Source organism: Kogia breviceps, chromosome 17, assembly GCF_026419965.1.
Source record: "Kogia breviceps isolate mKogBre1 chromosome 17, mKogBre1 haplotype 1, whole genome shotgun sequence".
Taxonomy (NCBI): Eukaryota; Metazoa; Chordata; class Mammalia; order Artiodactyla; family Physeteridae; genus Kogia; species Kogia breviceps.
This window is the reverse complement of record NC_081326.1, coordinates 66,228,545-66,249,617: the sequence shown is the minus strand read 5'-3', so window position 1 is coordinate 66,249,617 and position 21,073 is coordinate 66,228,545. Positions and strand designations below refer to the sequence as shown.

Genomic DNA, 21,073 nt, shown 5'->3' with positions numbered 1-21,073 from the left:
TACTTCTCAGGCATTTGACCACCATAGGCTAGCAAGCCAAGAACAAATAAATGAATAAGTGAATCACCCAGAATTATTTCAAGAACAAAGGAAGGTCAAAACATTTGCTCTCTTACCCCCAACACAGGATGCAAACTCTGTCTTGAAGAGCTCTAAGGAACTATGTGTAAACTGCAAAATTCACACCTAACATGGCAAAATTGAAGAGGTCTGTTTTCAGAAATCCCAGAAAAATAGCAAAGCAGAATGTAAGTCAAGCCCTTGATCTATTTGAGCAGAATCGGCCGCCGTATACTTCTTAAACTTTCAAAGGTTCCTCCATTGTGAAGAAATGGGAGTAGGTCGTGCTTAAATTCACCGGCTGTAAATGTTGCCCGGATAAACCCTTCAACAAGACAAGCGCCCCCGGCAAACATTCACTGGAAGAAATGGATCCTATCACTCAAGCAAGGTCCTCATTTACAAAAGTCAAGATGGCCAGAGAAAGGGAGGCAAAGACGAGAGAGAGTAAACGATTGAGGCTAGCAGGGCAGGAGAGACAGAAGGAAGCCTTCAGAAAGTCAAGTCTTCTGGCTTCCTCTCTTTCTAAAGTAGTCATTCCCCTTCAAGAGGTAAATAAAATCACACCATATGGGTATGTCATTATGCAAATGAGGAGCCGGAGAGAAGACACCCTAAGAGCTACTGAGAGCCAGATACCCAGATGGGAAGCTGTGCGGTGTCTCATCTCCGGGGGCCCTCACTCCGGGCCCAGCACTTTTGCATGCTGGTCCAGGGCTTCAAGCCTTGAGGTCTTCCAACTTCCGGCCACCTTGAGGGGCTTTTTAGTAAAGTGCCACGAAGATAAAATTAGAAACCGGGCTTCCTTTTTTTCCCCGTCACTCTATTAGTTACACAAAAATCAGCATCAACTGAGAAACACACCCTCCCAATTTTCAATGACAGACACAAGAGTAGGCTGGGTTTTAGCCACTACCTCCACGCTGCCTCTCAGATCCTCTCCACCTGCCACCCCCAAACAAAAGAAAACCATGAGCCCCTCACCCAGCATTCTCACCATTTCATCTGTTCCCTCTTCTTTCTAAATGTGTGACCTGTGGAAAATGGCTCAAGTTCTTTGACCCTCATCTGTCAAATGAGAATTTTAAAAATCTGTTCACTACAGGTACACAAAAAAGATGATCAACATCGCTAATCATCAGAGAAATGCAAATCAAAACCACAATGGGATATCGCCTCACACCTGTCAGACTGGCTATCATCAAAAAGAACACAAATAACAAATTGTTGGCAAGGAAGTGGAGAAAAGGGAACCCTTGTACACTGTTGATGGGAATATAAATTGGTGCAGCCACTGTGGAAAACATTATGGAGGTTTCTCAAAAAACTGAAAATAGAACAACCCAGCAATTCCACTCCTGGGTATGTATCTTTAAAAAACAAAAACACTAATTGAAAAGATGCATGCACCCCAATATTCATAGCAGCATTATTTACAATTGCCAAGATATGGAAGCAATCTAAGCATCCAACAACAGAAGAACGGATAAAGAAGATGTAGTGTATATATACAGTGGACTACTATTCAACCATAAAAAGAATGAAAATTTGCCATTTGCAACTTGGATGGACTTGGAGAGTATTATGCTAAGTGAAATAAATCAGAGAAAGACAAATGCTGTATGATATAATTTATACGTGGAAGCTAAATAATACAATAAACTAGTGAATATAAGAAAAAAGAAGCAGACCCACAGATATAGAGGACAAACTGGTGGTTACCCGCGGGGAGAGGGAAGGGGTGAGGGGCAAGATAGGGGTAGGGGATTAAGAGGCACAAACTATTACGTATAAAATAAGCTACAAGGACATATTGTACAACATGGAGAATATAGTCAATATTTTATAGTGACTATAAATGGTGTATAACCTTTAAAAATTGTGAATCACTGTATTGTATACCTGTAACTTATATAATACTGTATAGCAACTATACTTCAATAAAAGAAAAATATTTTTTAAAAGGCTGTCCACCTGCAGAGTTGCCCTTATAACTGAGTAAGGTTTGGCAGCAAGCTGGCCACCCACTGCTTAGTGAAGGTTGTTGTATGCAAATCGTCATGAGTCCAATTGGTTTATAACCCCAAATTCAGCTTCAAATATGATCCCCAAGGGCAAGGTCTTGTCACTCACTATAGGGGCTTTCAGTCTTGCAGGTGATCAAAAAGTGCTGCAGATGCCAGAGATGGGAATAAAAGATTCATTGATCCTTTTCTTTCCCCAAGGCTGCTTTTTGTACCATTTATGTTTATTGAGAGAAGAAAATGAGGGCAGGAGTTTCATCAGGGTTGTGGGTTTTTTTGGTCATTTTGTTATTTTATCGTAAGGGTCAAGGCTTGGTTCATTTGTATGTGATTTACATTCATTTTTTGGAGACCATAATTTTGTAAGTTAACCTGAGATGGAGCACGGTGAATCATGGAAACTGCAGCATCTATGCAAAGCCTGCCTCTGACAGGTGAGGTCCGCAGGGAGTCCTGCTCAGCTTCCTCAAGCGTGACCACACTCAGGAGATGCTTCTTTGTGAATGTTACTAGATGAATGTTATTGTTCTGCGGTAAAGTTTAGAAGTGTATTTTAAATAATTATTGATAAGTATTGATACCTGTTTTCCATTTAGAGTAGAAAGAGAGACTTTTCTTCTGTCATACTTCTATTTAGGTTTTTAAAAAGTTACTCTAAAGAAAATATAAAATGAACAGTAATACAGATGGTATCCAACTGAGTCAAAAATCTTGAACTGGTTCTCCAATGGTAATTTGTATTTGAGAAACCATGGGTGAGTAGAGAAAACTTTGAAGAAAAGACAAGCTATCTGGGCTCCAGTTCCAGCCCTAGTGATTTTTCTGTGAAAATGTAGGCATACCACATTACATCTCAGTTCACAGATTTTCTAATCAGTGACAGTGCAGGTGATGCTACATAGTGGGAGATATCTTCTCTCTCCTTCATTCCACTCATGAAAAGCATCCTTATTCTTTAAGATTTACCCTACCTGGGGCTTCCCTGGTGGCGCAGTGGTTGCGAGTCCGCCTGCCGATGCAGGGGACGCGGGTTCGTGCCCCGGTCCGGGAAGATGCCACATGCCGCGGAGTGGCTGGGCCCATGAGCCATGGCCGCTGAGCCTGCGCGTCCGGAGCCTGTGCTCCGCAACGGGAGAGGCCACAACAGTGAGAGGCCTGCGTACCGCAAGAAAAAAAAAAGAAATGAGATTTACCCTACCCAACTACTCTCTGTTCAAAAAATGTATTAACTTACTTATCGTGGTAATCATTTTGTAATGTACACATATATCAAACAATTATACCTTAAGTTGTATAACACCTTAAAATTATGCAATGTTATATCTCAATTTTATCTCAGTACAGTTGGAAAAAAATTGTTTAAATATTTTAAAATGTATACACACACACACACACACACACACAACACACACAGTAAGGGGTTGAATGACGAAATAAAAGACTTGCTTTTCCACGAAAAGCATACCATCAAGTTTCCAGAAAAGAGGAATTTGTTGGAAACCCATCACCCTCTGTTGTAACATCAGTCTCGATCAGAACAATATCAGTTTTTATTGAGGAGCTGCCATTTAGAGCAGAGATCCGTAAACTACAGCCCATGGGCCACATCTGGCCAACCACCTGTTGTTGTAAGCAAATTGTTATTGGAACACAGCCACATTTGTGCAGTTACATATTTTCTATGGGTGCGTTCATGCTACAATGGCTGAAGCCTGACTCAACTAATACAATAGACAATATAACTGGCTTGCAAGGCAGGAATCAGTCACCTCCAGCCTGCGAATTCCTCCTCATAAAGAAGAAAGCTGAAGGGTCAGTAATGAGGGGGCAGTTTATTCAGTGCAGGCCTCCTCATTTTGCCTGTTTGACATTCATGAACCAATGTGGTCAGAGAGAAGATTACAGCTGGTATGGGAGCAGGATCTATCATAGGACCTACCCCCATTCATCAGAAAATAAATCCCCACTTGTAAATGTTTTCCTAATTCCATCAAGATCACAAAAGATCACTAATACTACAAATCAATGTTATTAAAAATGATATTTAAATCAGTAAATTGCATGAATGATCAGTAATGCTGAAAACCAATATCTCAAGCCCTCAAAGGACCTGCAGTTTGACTTCGGAGTCTAAAAGAGGCATTCAGTCTACACTTAACAGCCAGTGAACCCAGGGAGGGGATGAGAAGGTAAGGAAACTGGAGATTGGTGAATGAGACTCTGAGTAAATGAGAAAGAAGACACTGACTCTTAAGTCTTTGAGGTTTGGACAGGGCATAATTCCCAGCCTCCATGACTGGGCTTGGCCATGTGACTTGCTTTGGCCAGTGGGCTGCCGGTGGGAAATGATACGAGGTCAGTTTCAAGCTTTGTGTATTTCTAATCTATCTCTCCCACTCCTGTATTCTCCGTGAGAAGTGGATGTCCAAGTGTCTGCTGCTGCTTCAGCCTGGGTCCAGGAATGAGAGCCACATGGGGTACTCCTGAACCTGAAGTACAGGCAAGACCCAATCCACAGACCAAACCTGACCAGCAGACACATAAACAAGAAATAAATCTAGTAGCGAGAGGCCACTGATATTGGGGGTTATTTGATGCTACAGTAAGTCTGACTAACACAGTTCACTTCTTTGCCAATGAGGCTGTAGAAATGGTATGTTTATTATCAGATTTGTAAGTTAAACACTTATGAAAGCTTGAGGAGTAACTAAATGCCCATTATTTCATTTTGCACATAAGGAAGCTGAGATCGGAGAGTGAGTTGCCCAAAGGCTCTCACAAGTCAGTGGCAGAGCAAAGAGAAGAGGATTCCTGCCTTGTGATACCTAATTCTTACCCGGATTGGTTTGATTCATCATTAAGTCAGTCTTCTTAACCAACTGTCAATTTAGTATTGTAATCTAATAAACACTCCACACTCCATGATATGAAAAAGTCCAGAAAGTATTATCAGGAAAAAACAGCTGAGTTATTTTCAGATAAAAATAGGTACCAATATATCAACATTGCACCAGATCTCCTCAGAAATTCTCCATGAGATCACGGCCAGATGAGTCCTGACACTAAATACAACCACATTTTATTTTTCAGCCTAAGCGTTAACATTCACATGCTCCAAATGATGTTCCAGATGATCTTTCCAAGCAATCTAAATGGTCAGCAGTGGTGCTATTCCCCAAATAACTCAGACATATGCTCAGATTAGGCAAGAGACTACATGATTCTTATCTGCTAGTCCAACATCAGATGGCTGATTTTTCCTATATTCCTAGAACTTCAAATTAGGAGAAACTTTTGAGGTTATATGGTTCAACGTTCTAACAAATAAAGCTGAAGTTTGAGGATCTGAAAGATCTGGTTTAAAACCCCACCTCTGCAAAGAACTAGTGCATGCCCTTGAGAAAATCATTAAATCTCTCTAAGGCTTGGGTTTTCCATCTGTAATATGGAGATAACACTACTACTGCTTCAAAAGATAGCTCTAGGACTAAATTAACACAGATAAACAAAGTACATGGTACAATATGTGGGACAATGTAAGCATGCAATAAATATTAGCCATTAATATCATTATTATTATTACTGGATCCCCAAAAGATGGCCATTTGGCCTACTTTTTGAAAATCAACTTTATTGAGGAAATATATGCGTGCAATAAAATGTACCCCTGTGAAGTACATGGTGCAGTTTGGTGAGTTTTAGCAAATTTATACATTCATGCAACCACCAACACAATCACAATATAAAATGTGTCCATGACACTAGAAAGTTCCTTTCTAATAAAGTCCATCTGTCCCAGACCCAGTCCCGGGCAACCACTAATCTGCTTTCCACTAATCTGGGATGTCATTATAAATTATTGTTTCCTGTTCTAGACTTTTATGTAAATAGAGTACTGGTATATGTATTTTGTGTCTGAGTTCCTCTCCTCAATGTATTTTGAGATTCTCTCATGTTGTAGAGAATATCAATAGTTTATTCTTTTTTATTGTGAGTAATACTCACCACTGCATGGGTATATTACCATTTCTTTATCCATTCATTTGTTAACAGGCAGTTGGACTGCTGTTCCATTTGGGGGCTATAATGAATAAAGCTGCTCTGAACATTTGTGTCCAAGTCTTTTTGTGGACACATGTTTTAATTTCTCTTGGATAAATACCTAGGAATAGGATGGCTGATTGATGATATGTGAGTGTTGACCTTTATAAGAAATTGTCAAAGACCTCTTCAGAGTCATGATGGTATTTCCTGCTTTCACCAGCAATGCGCAATAACTCCAGCTGTTCACATCCTCGCTGATTCTTGATATTGTCAGTCTTTAATTCCAGCCACTTTAATAAGTACATTGGGAACTTATTATGGTTTAAGTTTGCATTTCTCTGATGACAAATTAGGTAGTGTATCTTTTCTGATATTTATTTGCCATAATTATATCTTTTGTGAAGTGTCAGTTCAAAACTTCTCCCATGGAGAGAAAAGGGCAGGTATTTTATTATTATTATTATTTTTATTATTATTATTATTATTGAGTTGTAAGAGTTCTTTATATAGTCTCGCTATATATAGTTCTTTATATATATTCACATATATAGGGCAAAGGGCTTTTGTTTTATTTTTTATATATACTTTATTTGTATATATGTTTATTTTTATGTATATTTATTTTATATATATTTTATTACATAATGTATGCCATATATATATATATAAAGAGAGAGAGAATATTTTTGTCCTATCTGTTCATCCAGTCTATTTTAAACATACTAAGGAAATGTCACTCTCCTCCAAGACAATTCTGAAGTTTGATGGCTCTATGTATTAGGAATCTTGGGCTTATGTAGAAAAAAAGACCATTTCTTTATAGCAAGGATTGACAGACTACAGGCAAGGGCCAAACCTGGCCCACAGCTTGTTTTTGTGAATAAAGTTTTATTGGAACACAGCTATACTCATTCGTTTACATATTGACCGTGTCTGCTTTTGTGCTACAAAGGCAGGTTGAATAGTTGCAACAGAGACCACAGGGCTATAAAGCCTAAAGTATTTACTATCAGTCCCTTTACTGAAAAAGTTGGTCAACTGCTATTTTATAGCATTGGCCTGTTTGTTCTTATGCAGCTTTTGGATAACAGAAAAGAAATCGGTCACCTCCTTCAAGGATTTAAGACAACTTTTCTGTCTCCCCTTCTTTTCTTCAGGCTTAATAAATATCTCCCACCTTTTCCCAAAATAGGTTTTCAAGCACCAACATCATCTCTGCCTTCCTTCAGCTTGTCAGTTCCTATTAAATTGCCAACCCCAAAGCTATCATAGTCTGCCTTGTGATCAAATCATTACAGGAAATGGGAAAACCATTTACTCCTTTAACTTGGACTGCACAGGTTTTTAATAACCTCAACCTATGGCTTCGATTAGAAATGTGGTCAGTTATAACCCCAAGTGTTATTCTACGGAGAGAGATCTCCCCCAAGATTCTATACTCATTCACCCATCAGTTCATTCAGCAAACATGTGAAGTGACTCTTGTGTTCAATGCATTGTATAAATGGTTATTTAAATCCAGATGCAAGATCCTGGATTCATACCTGTTCAATTCTATGAACTATGATTCGCATTCCAGCATGTCACCTATGGCATGGGCTACTGTTAAGATGATCTGTTATTCTGCAACAAACTGCTCTAAATGCAATGTGTAAATAAAACAGTAACAATTTACATAGTTCATGAATATGCAATTTGGGCCAAACTCAACAGAGAAGGCTCATCTCTGTTCTATGTGGCATCGACTAGGGTCCTCAGGCACCTCTCCCTCCACGTGGTCTCTCCAGCATGGCCAGGGTAGCCATCCAAAAGCTCATGTCCTAAGAGACAGCCAGATTGAAGCTGCATCACTGTTTCTAACCTAGTTTTAGAAATGACTTAAGGTCGCCTCTCCCACATTTTATTTGTCAAGGTGGCCATAAATTCCTGCCCCATTTCAAGCCAGAGGGGAGAACTAGACTTCACCTCTTGATGGCATGTGAAAGAAGATGTAGACAGGTCTTAAAACTGCCACAGCTACCATCACTCTAATTGGAATGATGGTTCTCAAACCGGGGCCATAAGGAGCTCTGAGAGTCCAGGAACTGAATTGAGTTTCTCAGCTGAGTTTCTCCACTGTAAGGACAGAACTTTAACATTTATTCTCCTAACCATCTCTCTCAAGAAGTAAATATTTATTTCTGTGTATCCGCGTCCACTTAGGAGGCTCAGAAGCAAAAAAACAAAGCATTCCACTGGCCTGTGTAAAACAGGCTCTTTCAAGGTACTTTTCTCCAGTCTGGAATCTGTGGCCTGGAGCTCAGCCTCAGGAAGATGACTTCGAAGCCTTTATGATTAAATTCAAAGAGGAGAATAAATGTCCCTGCTCTCCTTGGGCCTCTGAAAGATGCCATGAAATTCTGCCGATGTAACTGGATAAAAGGAGCTCTTTATAATACGTAAATTTTGCCAGCACGGTCTCCTTAGACATCATCTCAGGCTGGCAGAGAGGTAATGCATCCTGAGTGCATTTAAAGTGAACTGGGCTTTTCTATTTTTAACTAGCATGATTTTTTTAAAATGTTAAATATGAATCCTATTACATTACTCAAGGAAAGGTGGATGGAAGTTTGAAATAGACCCCAGAATTGTTAACTTAGAAGCAGTGAGGGTGCTAAGGAGTAGAGGCACGTGAATTTTGAAATTAATATCCCAGCTCCAATGACATCAGTATGAAACCGGAGGAAATCATATAACCTCTTTGTGCCTCAGTTTCCTCATTTGTCAAGTAGGAAGAAGCCAATGATAAATACTCACCAATGTTCCAAGGATAAATGTGGAGGGCAGAAATGCTTCGGGATTAACTTCTACCCTCCGGGCCCCAACAAGGAAAAAGAAAGTGAAAAATAGAGCAAACGTGGGACTTAGAACTAAAACTTCTGCTTCCAAATGGCTTTATGTAACCTCTCTGAGCCTCTGTTTCCTCATCTATATACTGCAGGTGGCCATCCTTGTATGGCCCATATCCCAAGGCTACTGGGCTAATCAAATGAGATAATGCATACAAAAGAGCGCCATAAACCATAATAGGCTCTGCATCTGCATCTGTCAGTGGCAGCGTTAGAGGAAAAGAAAAAAAAAAAAAAAAAGATGTGCGAGTTGATCAGGTTGAAGAAAGGGCAGGAGCTGGAAGTCAGCTGAGCTCTCGCCTTTTGGTCTGAAGCCATAAAACAAAATATTGGGAGCATGCAATGATGTGATTACTGGACATGTATTCTACGAGAGAGCAGGAAGGGGAAAGGAGGAAGGGCAGGGCTAAGTCGCCCGGATGGAGGAGTGGCTCTATCCACACCAGGCAATGGTATGAATCCCGTTGCCTGGTTCTGATCCCGAATACAGCACTTCTAAGCTGCAAGACCTTGGCAAGATAATTCAACATTCTGTGCCTCAGTGTCTTCATCTGCAGAATTGGGATAATAATAGTGCCCCTCCGTGGAGCTGTCATGAGGATTATATTAGTTACTGCAAGCGCTTAGAACTTGAGTGCTTCCGATAAATTCTCCGTTTCTGTTATATTTATTCATTCATTTATTCCACTCAGTCGACACATATTTATGGAGTGTTCAATCTGTGCCAATCCCTATTTTAGGAACTTGGCATATAGTCATGAGTAAAACAAAATCCCTGCCCTCAAGTAGTTTGGAATGTGTTCTAGAGCATTTCCAGAAAGACAATAGACAAATTCTTACACAGGATGTCAGTTCAGGGCTTCCCTGGCGGTCCAGAGGTTAAGACTTCACTTTCCAATGCAGGGAGTTCGGGTTTGATCCCTGGTCAGGGAGCTGAGATCCTACATGCCTCGGTGACCAAAAAAACCAAAACATAAAACAGAAGCAATACTGTAACAAATTCAATAAAGACTTTACAAATGGTCCAATCAAAAAAATCTTAAAAAAAAAAAGTATGTCAGTTCATGATAAATACGATGGATAAAAGTAAGATGGGGTACAGGGGGTATGAGACTAAGGGGTTGCAATTTCAGGTAGAGTGGCCAAGGAGACTTCCTTGATCTCTGATATATTGAACGTGTAGGCACAGGTACGGTGGGCTGCCCAGATACACTTCAGGATGTAGGCACTCATTCCGCTTACTACCAGGACCTCTAGCTGCTGCTCCAAGACTCAGTCAAAGAGCGCTTTCATCTCAGACCATTTCTCAGAAGGCAGCCTGCATCTATGCCTGGCCAGCACGGAAGTACAAAAGCCTAACCATTTGTCCTCAGATGCGACAACTCTGAAGGACCATCCCAGCCCCCTGTGGCGTTGCTGGAGGTCTCCACTGAAACTGCATCATGGTACCGCTTCTCCCTTTGCCGGGTCCTGCACCTTCCCCATGTTGTTGTTTCTGAGCTCACTCCCCAGTTAGCCTCCTCCACACAACCCTCAGAGACCTAGACTCTCTTTCCCAGGAAATCTGACCTATGACCAAAGCTAAGTAACTTGTCCAATATCTTTCAGTGTGAAGCGGGTGGAACAAGGATTTGCCCCCGGGGCTGCCTGCCTCTGTGGTTTGGGGCCTCTTCTGTTGTTATCAGCAGTGGTGCATTCCATTATGTTCCAGCCAGTGAGGCAGCAGGAAACTTGGAATTTCTGAGCAACCCAGAGCCCGAGGGTGGGTGTAGCCAGTGGATAAGTAGAGGAGAGAGGAGGTGTTAATTTCAAGAGCAGAAGACATTAAATTGAAACCCAATGATCATGAAAATGCACCACCACATTTTGAAAAGAAACTTGTGATAGTTTAGAATTTGACTCATTTTTGGCTACAGATTCTTAGTGCTTTTGTAATAGATGTACGATGGTTTGTTTTACATATTTAAAAAATAAACCTCTTTCCAACTAAGTTCTAGCTTTAGTTTGGTTTTCTATCAAGTCTGTTTTCATACATTTTAGAAGGTCATTTATATCTTGGGATAAAGTAACTTTGGGAAGCCCCCAAATGTGATCTTCCTCCTAATCTCAACGATGTACTTATTTTTATATCTGGATGCCTTGAAGGATACCTGCCTTTGCTTCAGCCTGCATCCCAGACACAACAGGTCCAGAAGCTGGCAATATGGTCAGTAGACATCCCAGACTGGGAAAAGGAACCCAGAAATTCTTCAGGTGTTGGGAAAGTCTTCCTGAAGCAGTGTCACAAGCCACTGCAGAGGAATCTAGGAGACAAAAGAAAATCAGTCACTGTAGTAAAATCTTATGGAGAACAAAAACCAATAAAAACATCCAGGACCTGAAGAAAAGAACTAATTCCACATTCACATAATTTTTTATCAGTACTTTGGACCCACTCTAGATGTATGTTTGCAAGTTGCATTCTCACAATACCTCTATACGGAAGGGGATATTCAATTTACCTTAGAGTTGTGTAAACTGAGATTCAAGGCAGGTAAGTGACTTCCCCAAGTTGATACTTGGGAGTTCAGCCCTGACTGGCCAACTCCCAGTGCCATGTGCCCAGAAGCAGGAATTCATTTTTATGGTCGTTGGAAATAGGACTCTGGGAAAACAATTCCAGTTCTTTCATTGTCCTAGTCTTTCCTGCCCTGAGATGCAGCATTGTAACCCTCGTTAAACTTGAGCCAGGCAAGTGGATTCTTTGAGTTCATCTGCAAGTATGTGTAAAAGTATCACCCTCTCTGGAGGTACAGTTGTTCCCTTTATCTGTGGTTTTACTTTCTTCGGTTTCGGTTATCCATGGCCAGCCTTGACCCAAAAATATTAAATGAAAAATTCCAGAAATAAACAATCAATATTTAAGTTGTGTGCCATTCTGAGTAGCTTCACGAAATCTCGTGCCATTCTACTCCATCCTGCCTGGGATCCCCCGCCATCCCCAGCAGATGCCATCATCTGCTCCTGGCATCCAATCATCAACAGCATCACAGTTCAATGACCCAGGATCACCCGAAGCAGACGATCCTCCTTCTCAAGTATCATCAGAAGGTCAACAGTATCCTAACACTATGTCACAATGCCTACAGCATTCACCTCGCTTCTCATCACAGGCATTTTATCATCTCACAACATCACAAGAAGAAGGGTGAGTACCGTACAATAAGCTATTTTGAGAGAGAGAAAGAAAGAGGCCACATTCACATAACTTTTCTTATGGTTCTATTTTATTATTAGTTGTTGTTGTTGATCCCTTACTGTGCCTAATTGATGAATTAAACTTTATCATAGGTATGTGTATAAAGGAAAAAACATGGTACGGTTCAGTACTCTTTGTGGTTTCAGGGCATCCACTGGGTTTCCTGGAATGTATCCCCCATGGATAAGGGCCAACTACTGTATTTGTAAAGACTAAAATCTCTTTTGCTCTCCCAGAATCTTTTAGACCTCCACGGTGGCATTAACATCTGTGGGTGAACTCTACATTATCGGAGCTGACACAGAAAATGTGACAAAAATTTTAGTTGCACAGCCACCTTCAGACAAGTTCCAGCCTCCCCTAGAGCTAATGAAAAGAATGATACATTGGTTCCGAGTAAGAAATGATGAAAAGAGAGGCCTAATGATATCTCTACTAATAACTCTGAATTTTACTTATGCAGTGTTGGCCTTTTTCCATTTCAGAATCTTGGATGAATGTCTAAACCCTGGTAATGCCTCAGAGCAAATGTTACCTAATCTCTAACTGAAGTTTATAAGAATTCAATGGAATCCTATCTGGCAGAAGTATGAATTATGAATTATTTTTATCTTCTGTTTTCCTTGAGTAGTGTGTCCTTGAACATTTAATCTCTCCAAGCCTCAGCTTCCTCATCTGCTGAATGGGGAGACCAATGGTCGTTCACTTATTATGCAGGGCTAATGTGAGCAACAAATGATCCCTTTGGTCTCATATTGGGTGTCAACTGCTTAATGAAAAAAAATTCTAATCATGTTCCCTCCCCACTTCCCCATGCTCAACAGCCTTTGGGAGTTGCCAGTTGCCCAGGGCAACCACTTGAGCTTGGTCCTCCAGACTTTTCACGAGCTGGCTTCTACCACTTGCCTCTCCAGGCTCCACAGCACAACCTTCCTTCTCACCACAGTCAAAGATGCCATTCCTGAGACCTTTTACTGACTTTCACTTTGCATTGCTCTGTTCAGTCAGCTTCCTCTCTCTGAAAAGCCCCTGCCCTTCCCCCTGTCTGCCTGGTGAAATCAAGTCCATAATTTAAAACCCTACTCACAAATGTTCCCCTAGAGAAACTTGCCCTGCCCCTCTCTGGCCAAGCCCTGAGCTCTACGGAACTTTGTCCATACCACCAGCCACAACCAAAAGTGTTCTGGCCATGCTCAAGGTTACCCCCTGGGATTAGCAGAATCACCATCCAGCAGCTCAGGTCTCCTGGCTCCCCTGCTCTCTTTCCACGGATGCTTCTGTGAAAAAAACTACAAAATTATTCTAGGAATTGTGGGAGACTCTGATGAATGCCCAAGACACTTATTCCATGTTTCACAGAGCTAATCTACCCAGTCACTCTAATAAAATTGTGGAAACGCAACTGACCAGATCCTATGACTCACTTACCGCTGGCTCTGGCCCCTCAGATAAGGCAAAGAGAGCTGGGTACGGAGCTTATCCAGATAATAAACCAGAACAAAAATGAACTTAGGGGCTGTAATTCCATCAAGGGTCTCTAATAATGACAGAAATCCCCAAAGCAGGTTTCTGTGGTCACAGGAAAGACCACCTCAGTGAAATCATTAGTCCCTGCCATATTTGGGTTTGATTCTGACAGTGACAAGACTCACCAGATAAGCCCATTGGCTGCAGTAACAGATTGGGTTTGGGCAGCAAAGCTGTCCACGGATGAAGGATTCACTTTACGTCAATGAGAGCACATGAATCTCCGCTTAGTGGCGCCTTGAGTCCACAACCTCAAAATAGAATTGCATCTCCTCCAACTAGAAAACCTTCCTCTGTGCAAAAATTGAAATACATCAGGATGCATATAAGTCACAGGGAGAGAGCTTTTGCTGTTATATCCAACTAGCCATAAATTCTCATCAGGTATGGGATGCCAAGAGAATCTGTAGGCAAAGAGAAAGTGGGAACAAAGTGATGACTCTGCCTTAGAATAATAACATGGAGTCTTTTGCATAACATCGTACAACAATTATCTTGATAGATCCTCACAAAATCCATAAACGTAGGTGAGTAAGCAGCATAATTGTCCTCATTTCTCACATAAGAAAAATGAGGCTCAAAGATTCTGAATGAATTTCCCAAAGTCACGCAGAGGAGAGGCTCAGGGCTAGAAACAGTCCCCAGTCTGACCCTTTTCCACTCTACTAAACAGCCTTCTACCCAGGGGCTTTCATGCACCATCAAATAGAGAAAATCAGAACCACTGAGCTTCTATAAAAGAAAATGGAAAGTACGACATTCCAAAGGAAACTGGTTGTTTCTGAAGCTATCAGGTGATAATATTTTGTATTATTAATAATAAAGCCCGACTAGGTTTTCTTATCCATAGTTTTGGTCTTCACTCTCCATGGAATGTGTTTTACTAGGAAGAGAATATAATGTATCTGGAAATGCATGGGATTTGGCATGAGCACCAGCTCTGCTATTGACCAGCTGTGTGACTAAGGACACGTTAATTGCTTTCAATCTGAATTTCCTTATCATGAAAATAGGGGCGATAATAGACTCATCACAGAAATAGGGTAGGAAGCAAACAAAACAGCATGTGAAAATTGCTCATCAGGGTGTACCTGGCACGTAGTAAGTCCTCAAAAATGTCTGAATCTGGAGAAACAAACTCCTTCACCCCACCACATCTGCTAATGACGAACAGAGCACTCACAAGTTATTTTAAAGTGTGGCTTCATGCAGTGCAGCCCCACCAGAGCACTGCTCTTTGCTCAGCATCTCACATTTTGTGAAGCAGGGGCATGTTCACGATGAGGGAGTCAAATCATTGTCCTCAGATCTCTGTCATTGGGCGAGGAACTAAATCAGCCTTTTTATCCACCAGCAAAAGGGAAAGTCTTTCTTTCCTTTATTAATGAAGTTGTTGACTTATTAGTTCACATGAAACATGTCCTAAGCATCTGAAATAAACCCCAATACTGGGAAAGTGCTAGATGTCAGTTAAAATTTTTTGAGCACCTGCTAAGTGCCAGTCTCTCTGTAAAGCACTTCCAAGCACATTGGCACATTTGAGCCTTGCAAACATCCCTACAAGTAGATTCTCTCCATTTTACAAGTTAGGAAATGGAGGCCCAAAGTCGCCCAAGGTCACATAGCACCTACAGTAGCTGAGCCAGGGTTCCACCTCTAATGTTATTCCCCTTTCCTTTAGGACAAGGGCTCACTGCCATACGGCTCCCAAGTCTCCATCAAAGTCAGCATCCAACAGAAAGTACCAAGAGTGAGCAGGGACAGATGAGAGAGAGAGAGAGGCCCCCATCACTGACTCAGGACCAGGGGGAACCCGTGTCAGACCTTCATGCACTCTGCCTCTTTATTTGTGAAATGGAACAGTAACTTACTTGGTTTAGATTTAAGTCAGTTTCAAATTACTAAGTAGCCTGATTCATTTCATGATTTCGCATGTGTAGTATGTTTCCCAGAAAGCCATTTGGAAGACTAGCCTTTCTTTAGGTTTGCTTTATATTATTTTACTAAGAGAAAAATCTTCTCTTTTTTTTTTTTCACATTCACCCAAAAGTTATGAAGTGAATGCTATGTGCCTGGCATTCTAACTAGGTTCTGGGGATAGAGAAGCCAACCGGAGAGACTCCATCTCTGCCCTCATGGAGCTGAGCAAGACCGGGCAAGACTGGACTATACCAATCACCAAACTGTAAAAGTGATTATGTAATCAAAATTCTGATGACTCTGCCCCACAGGAGTTTAGAATGCAATGAGTGCTATCAAGGGACACGGCACAATCTTGGGGTCAAAGAGGGCATCTCTGAGAAAATGATGCTTAAGGGGAAAGCAGAAGAATGAGTACAAGTTAGCCAACGGAATGAGGGTAGTGATACTCCAGGCAGAGGAAACAGCCCTTGCCGAGTCGTGGAGTCCAGAAGGAGCAGGACTCGTTTGAGGAACTGAAAGGAGACCAGAGTGACTAAAGCACAGAGACCCAAAATGGAAGGAAAGGATATGAAAACCAGGCCAGCAGAAGGACGGCACTGCTTTCAAAAGCACACTCATCGGTAGTGGCTTTAGTCACTGTGAACATACATGCTCAGTCCCACACACGTGTTCTTCAATACAGCTGATGTTTACAGATGTTAGACCTAAACAAATGAAGGGTTCAACTGCTTAACTTTTTTTGTCCTTCTGTTCCTCTTCCACCTTCTATGCTTCTTGATCATGATCCTACTTTCTAAGTGTGGTAGGAAACATAGAGACAAGGAATTTCCTAAGAAACTGTAGGTGTTCAAAGGGTACAAAGTTCCAGTTATGAGATGAATCAGTTCTTAGGATGTAATATGCAGTGTGATGACTATAGTTAACAGTACTGTGTTGTTTACTTGGAAGTTGGAAGAGAGTAGATCTTGAAAGTTCTCACCACACACACCAAAAAAGGTAACAATTTGAGGTAATCTTATTGTAGTAATCACTTCACAATATACACACATAGTGAATCATCACGTTGTGCACCTTAAACTTACACACAATGTTATATGTCAATTGTATCTCAGTAAAGCTGAAAAAGAAAACAAAATTCAAAAACAGTGGAAAAAAAATCTGTTTTGCACAGCCTCACGGATGTCTCTAAGGGAACACGGTATAACCTTAAGCAAAAGCAAAACATTTCAGGGATTTTCCCGTTCTTCTGCAAAACTGGAGTGTTTAAACATCTCCGAGCACTTATAGGATTAAAGGGGGTAATGTACATAAATCTACTGAGTGCCGTGACAGGCACAAATAGCTATATACCAAACGCCCCCTTCTTTCCTACCCACGTGATGTAGGAAACAGGAAAGGTGCGTTGGTTAGGTGGGACTAACTGCTGTAACAAAGACATTCTATGCACAATGGCTCAAACATGAGAGGAATTTACTTTTTGCTCACTCATGTCTAAAATGGGTGTTCCTGGCTGGTGGCCAGATCTCTTCTGCACACAGCACAGGGACCTTCATTCCCTCTCAAGTCTCCATCAGGTTCTTCTGCCTCAAGTTGGCGGAAATGATAAAATGTGGAGGAGTACTGCCCAGGCCAGGCTTGAATATCAGGGCCCTGTTGCATGGCCACCCCTAACCTAGGAAATCAAGTCCTGCAGGATACCTGGGGAGGAGAGGGAACGGGTGTAAGTGACTGGCCAGTCGTCTTGGCCACCCCACCAAGATGAGAGGGAGCTCTTTGTTACTAGCCTAAGTAAATTAGCGTACCTACAAGTAGGTACTACACACCTCCTTCCTGCAGCACTTCCTTGAAGTCTAGGGCAGGTGTGGCAATAGCAGTGAGTGGCGCCATTATCTTCCTCCCAACCTGGAAGCTCCTGAGAGCATATTAGCAGCCTGACTTGGAGCTCCCTCTCCTTATCTTCACAAGCACCCGGTCATTGGATTTGTTTGCTTTTCTCTCCTAAAATATGTGAAAATCCTTCTTCTTCCTGTGATGACCTCCACTGCCCTTTATCTTTACTCCCCTGATTCATGGCAACAGTTTCCTTACTTCATCTCTAGTCAGACTGGCTGCCGTCTGTCCCATCGACTTCGGACTCCGGTCCACCCTCCTAGCCAGGGCCACCAAACGCAGTTGCCACTGGCTTGCTTTAATCCTATTTAGCGCATCGAAGTTTGCAGGATAACGTCCAAAGCCCCTAATCTGACAGCTGACAGGAGGAAGTGGCCCTGCCTCCCATACAGCCTAATTCTTCTCTGAGCCCAGCCTTGTACCTATCTGTCCAGCAAATTCTTTATGGTGTCCTGCACACAGCCACCAGGCTGTTTCTCTCCTCCAAGTCCTCTTTGCTCCTGTTAACCTTCTACTGGTATGCATGTATTTAAAGTCCATCCCAGGCATCCCTAACTCCTGGAATCCCCCTGTGACCTTCACCTTGCTCCTCTGTGTTCTCAAGATACCCTTTGTATATATTTCTTGCTGAACTATCACTGTAGTGATCATGTTTATTGGTATTTCATCCACCCATCCCGCTATCCCTGAAACTCCAAGCAAGTCGACAATTTTGAGAGCCTTGAATGTCATTCTAAGGGCTTGGAGGTTAACCCTGGAATGTAAGAGGAATTGCTGAGGATTTTTGATAAAGGGAGCGATACAATGCAGTCAATATTTTAAGAAGATAAATCTAGGGGGAGACCACAGGTAGATTATGGGAAAGACGAAATGGATGCAGGACCACTTGTATGGAAGGGAGAAGACCAATTCAACCAGATGTTATCTGTGTGACCTTGAGCACACCACCTCTCAGAGTCTTGTTTTATTTATGAACAAAACGGAAATAATAAATCATGCTGAACCGTCTCACCAGGTCAGTGTGAGGACACCGCGGAATAATGTATACTAAAGTGCTTTATAAAGTCCAGTGAGATTATTAAGGCTAGTAGTGAAAATCCAAATAAATCCAAAGTGAGACCCTCCTACCATGTCTTCAGTGTCGAATAGAGTCCCTTCTTGAGGTCAGATGCGTCCCTGGACTGCCCAGTCTTCCCCTGTGCAAGGCGAGGCTGAGATTATCCCTACTTGCCTGTCACCCGTGAGCTGACTTCCAGTATCTGACGGGTCGTCATGCAAAAGAATGGGATTAACCCCATGGAGCTGTGTGACGGTTACCAGGAGACAAATACTGACTCAACCTAAGGACAAACTTTCCAACTGTCAGAGCTGCCCCAAAGGCTGCCTGGGTCTGGGAGTGCAGGTGGGCCGTGAAACCCTTGAGATTAGAGGTGATAAAAACAAAGCTGGGAGACCATGGTGGCAGAGCCCACACATCAGTAAGGTTTGGACTGGTCGGCTTCTAAATGTCCTTCCAATTCTGAAACCTCATTGTCTGCTGCCCCGGCGACGCCTCTATAACTATGCATGTTGCTCCCATTGTCGTTTATGACATGAAACGGTGGATTTAGGGCTTTCTCTCCTCCATTAGACTAGGGTCATCCAAAGGGCAAGGACTGAGTCTCCTCCAACTTGGGATTCTCAGTGCCTGCAGCAGCTTCTGGAGCACAGTACACCCTCAGTAAGTGCTGGGAGAATGAATGGATGGATGAATGAATTACGCTGGGTGTGTTGGGGTGATGTCTTTAAGTTCGGGCTAAGATGAGTATTTCATAGTGAGGCTTGTGTGTGATGAGGTTGGTCTAGATTGATACTTTCCAACTTGGAGTCCTTCAACTCCTAGGAGTCCTCTTTTCAGTATTAAGAACAAAGCTAATAAAAGTCGGGTGTTTGTCCATGTTACAGAGTGCCCAAAATTCGAAACCACCCAGTTTCTCTGCATTTAGCTGGGAATTTATCAACTTGGTGTGGTCACTCTTTATCTCCTATAGCAAACCATCACACTGGAACTTCAGAGGTATCATCTCATTTAATCTTTATGTGAAACCTCTATGTTAGGGCATGCTGTCTCTAGCTTACAGACAAGAAGATAGGGGCTCAGAGGGGTTCTGTGACCTGCTCAGTAATGGAAGTTTAGAGCGTCAGAGGCAGAATTTCGACCCAGTTCTGCCGGGCCTCTAAACTCATGCTCTCCCCACGTAATACTCGGCTTCATTTCAGAGGAGGAGGCTTCTCTGATGTGTGTGTCTTTCACTGAGATGCTTCAAATGGGGGGTGAGTCTTGGCCATTAGCATTTCCTTCCCTTTGATGAGAACCAGGGGGTTCTCATCTTCCCTTCTGACCCCTCAAAACCCCCTGAGTTTAATGAGAAGGCAGATGCACTATCCACCAAATTATACCTGACCTCACAGACTTCCCAGCCTCAAAAACCGCCCAACACCACAAGCCCCCTCTTCCAGCTGAATCTCCTTCTTACCCTCAGATGTTATTACATAGAAGAACATCAAGAGGTCTCCCAGGCCCTCTATTCCAGACCTTATATTTTTCTAGTGTTGACAACTTAATACATGTCCACACTTCCTTTTATGGGGAAAGATAAGACTCTGATGGTAATCAGAGCGCCAGGGTAGGAAATGCCACATTCCTCCGTGTAAATATTTGACTAAGCTTTCTCCAGGCCATGCATCATTATGCTGAGCCCCCAGAAAAACTTCAGGTCCACAGATCTGCAGGTGAGATACCTTGGCAATGAATTATGAGAGGGCTTGTTTAAAAACCAAGGCCAGAGCAATGTATTTCTGGAAGGGGCGAGGAGGCCTGCTCTACGTGACAAAAAGCTGCTCTGAGAAAGCCAAGAATAGAGGCTGGGTCTCAGCTGGGCTGGAGTTTCTCCTTCAGTCAACTAATCTCTGAAAAGAGGGACCTGTTTGGATGGTTTTTTAAAAAAGAAATGACTGCAACCATGTAGCTAATGTCCATGTAAGTGAAAAACCAGAAGAAACCTGAAGGTCGATAAAGAATTCCTTACATCCACCAATGCAGTGGGCAAACAATAATAAAAATATTGATAATCATAGCTAACATGTATTGATTGCTGACAACATGCCATTATAGTTTCTTCTCATGTAATCCTCACAACATTCTCCTAAGGTCTCTTAAAGTGTTCATTATACCATTTTACAACTGAGGCACAGAGAGGTTGAGTAACTTGGCCAGGGTTGCACAGTAAGCAAGTGATGGAGCAGAAAACTATGCAGACATTGGAAAGTCTCTTATAAATGAATATTTGTTGACTTTAAAATATGTTCATGATATTAAAGGGAAAAATGCAGTTTCCCAAATTGTGTGATTCCATTTTTTTAAATTATGAGAAATGGAGAACCATGGCTACTATTAAAACACAAGCACACACACACACACACACACCAGAAAGTAAAAA

General features: G+C 42.0%; 1 long non-coding RNA gene across 4 annotated transcripts in view; it reads right to left on the bottom strand.

The window, feature by feature from the left end:
* The window catches only part of LOC131743968 (uncharacterized), a 405,600-nt gene that overhangs the window by 9,893 nt on the left and 374,634 nt on the right, over positions 1–21,073 (bottom strand). For all 4 annotated transcript variants that reach the window (XR_010837566.1, XR_010837569.1, XR_010837567.1 and 1 more), the window contains 3 exons: positions 11,171–11,319; positions 9,857–9,965; positions 3,056–3,239 (listed from right to left, as the gene is read on the bottom strand). This is a non-coding gene — a long non-coding RNA (uncharacterized lncRNA). The remainder of the gene's footprint in view (positions 1–3,055; positions 3,240–9,856; positions 9,966–11,170; positions 11,320–21,073) is intronic.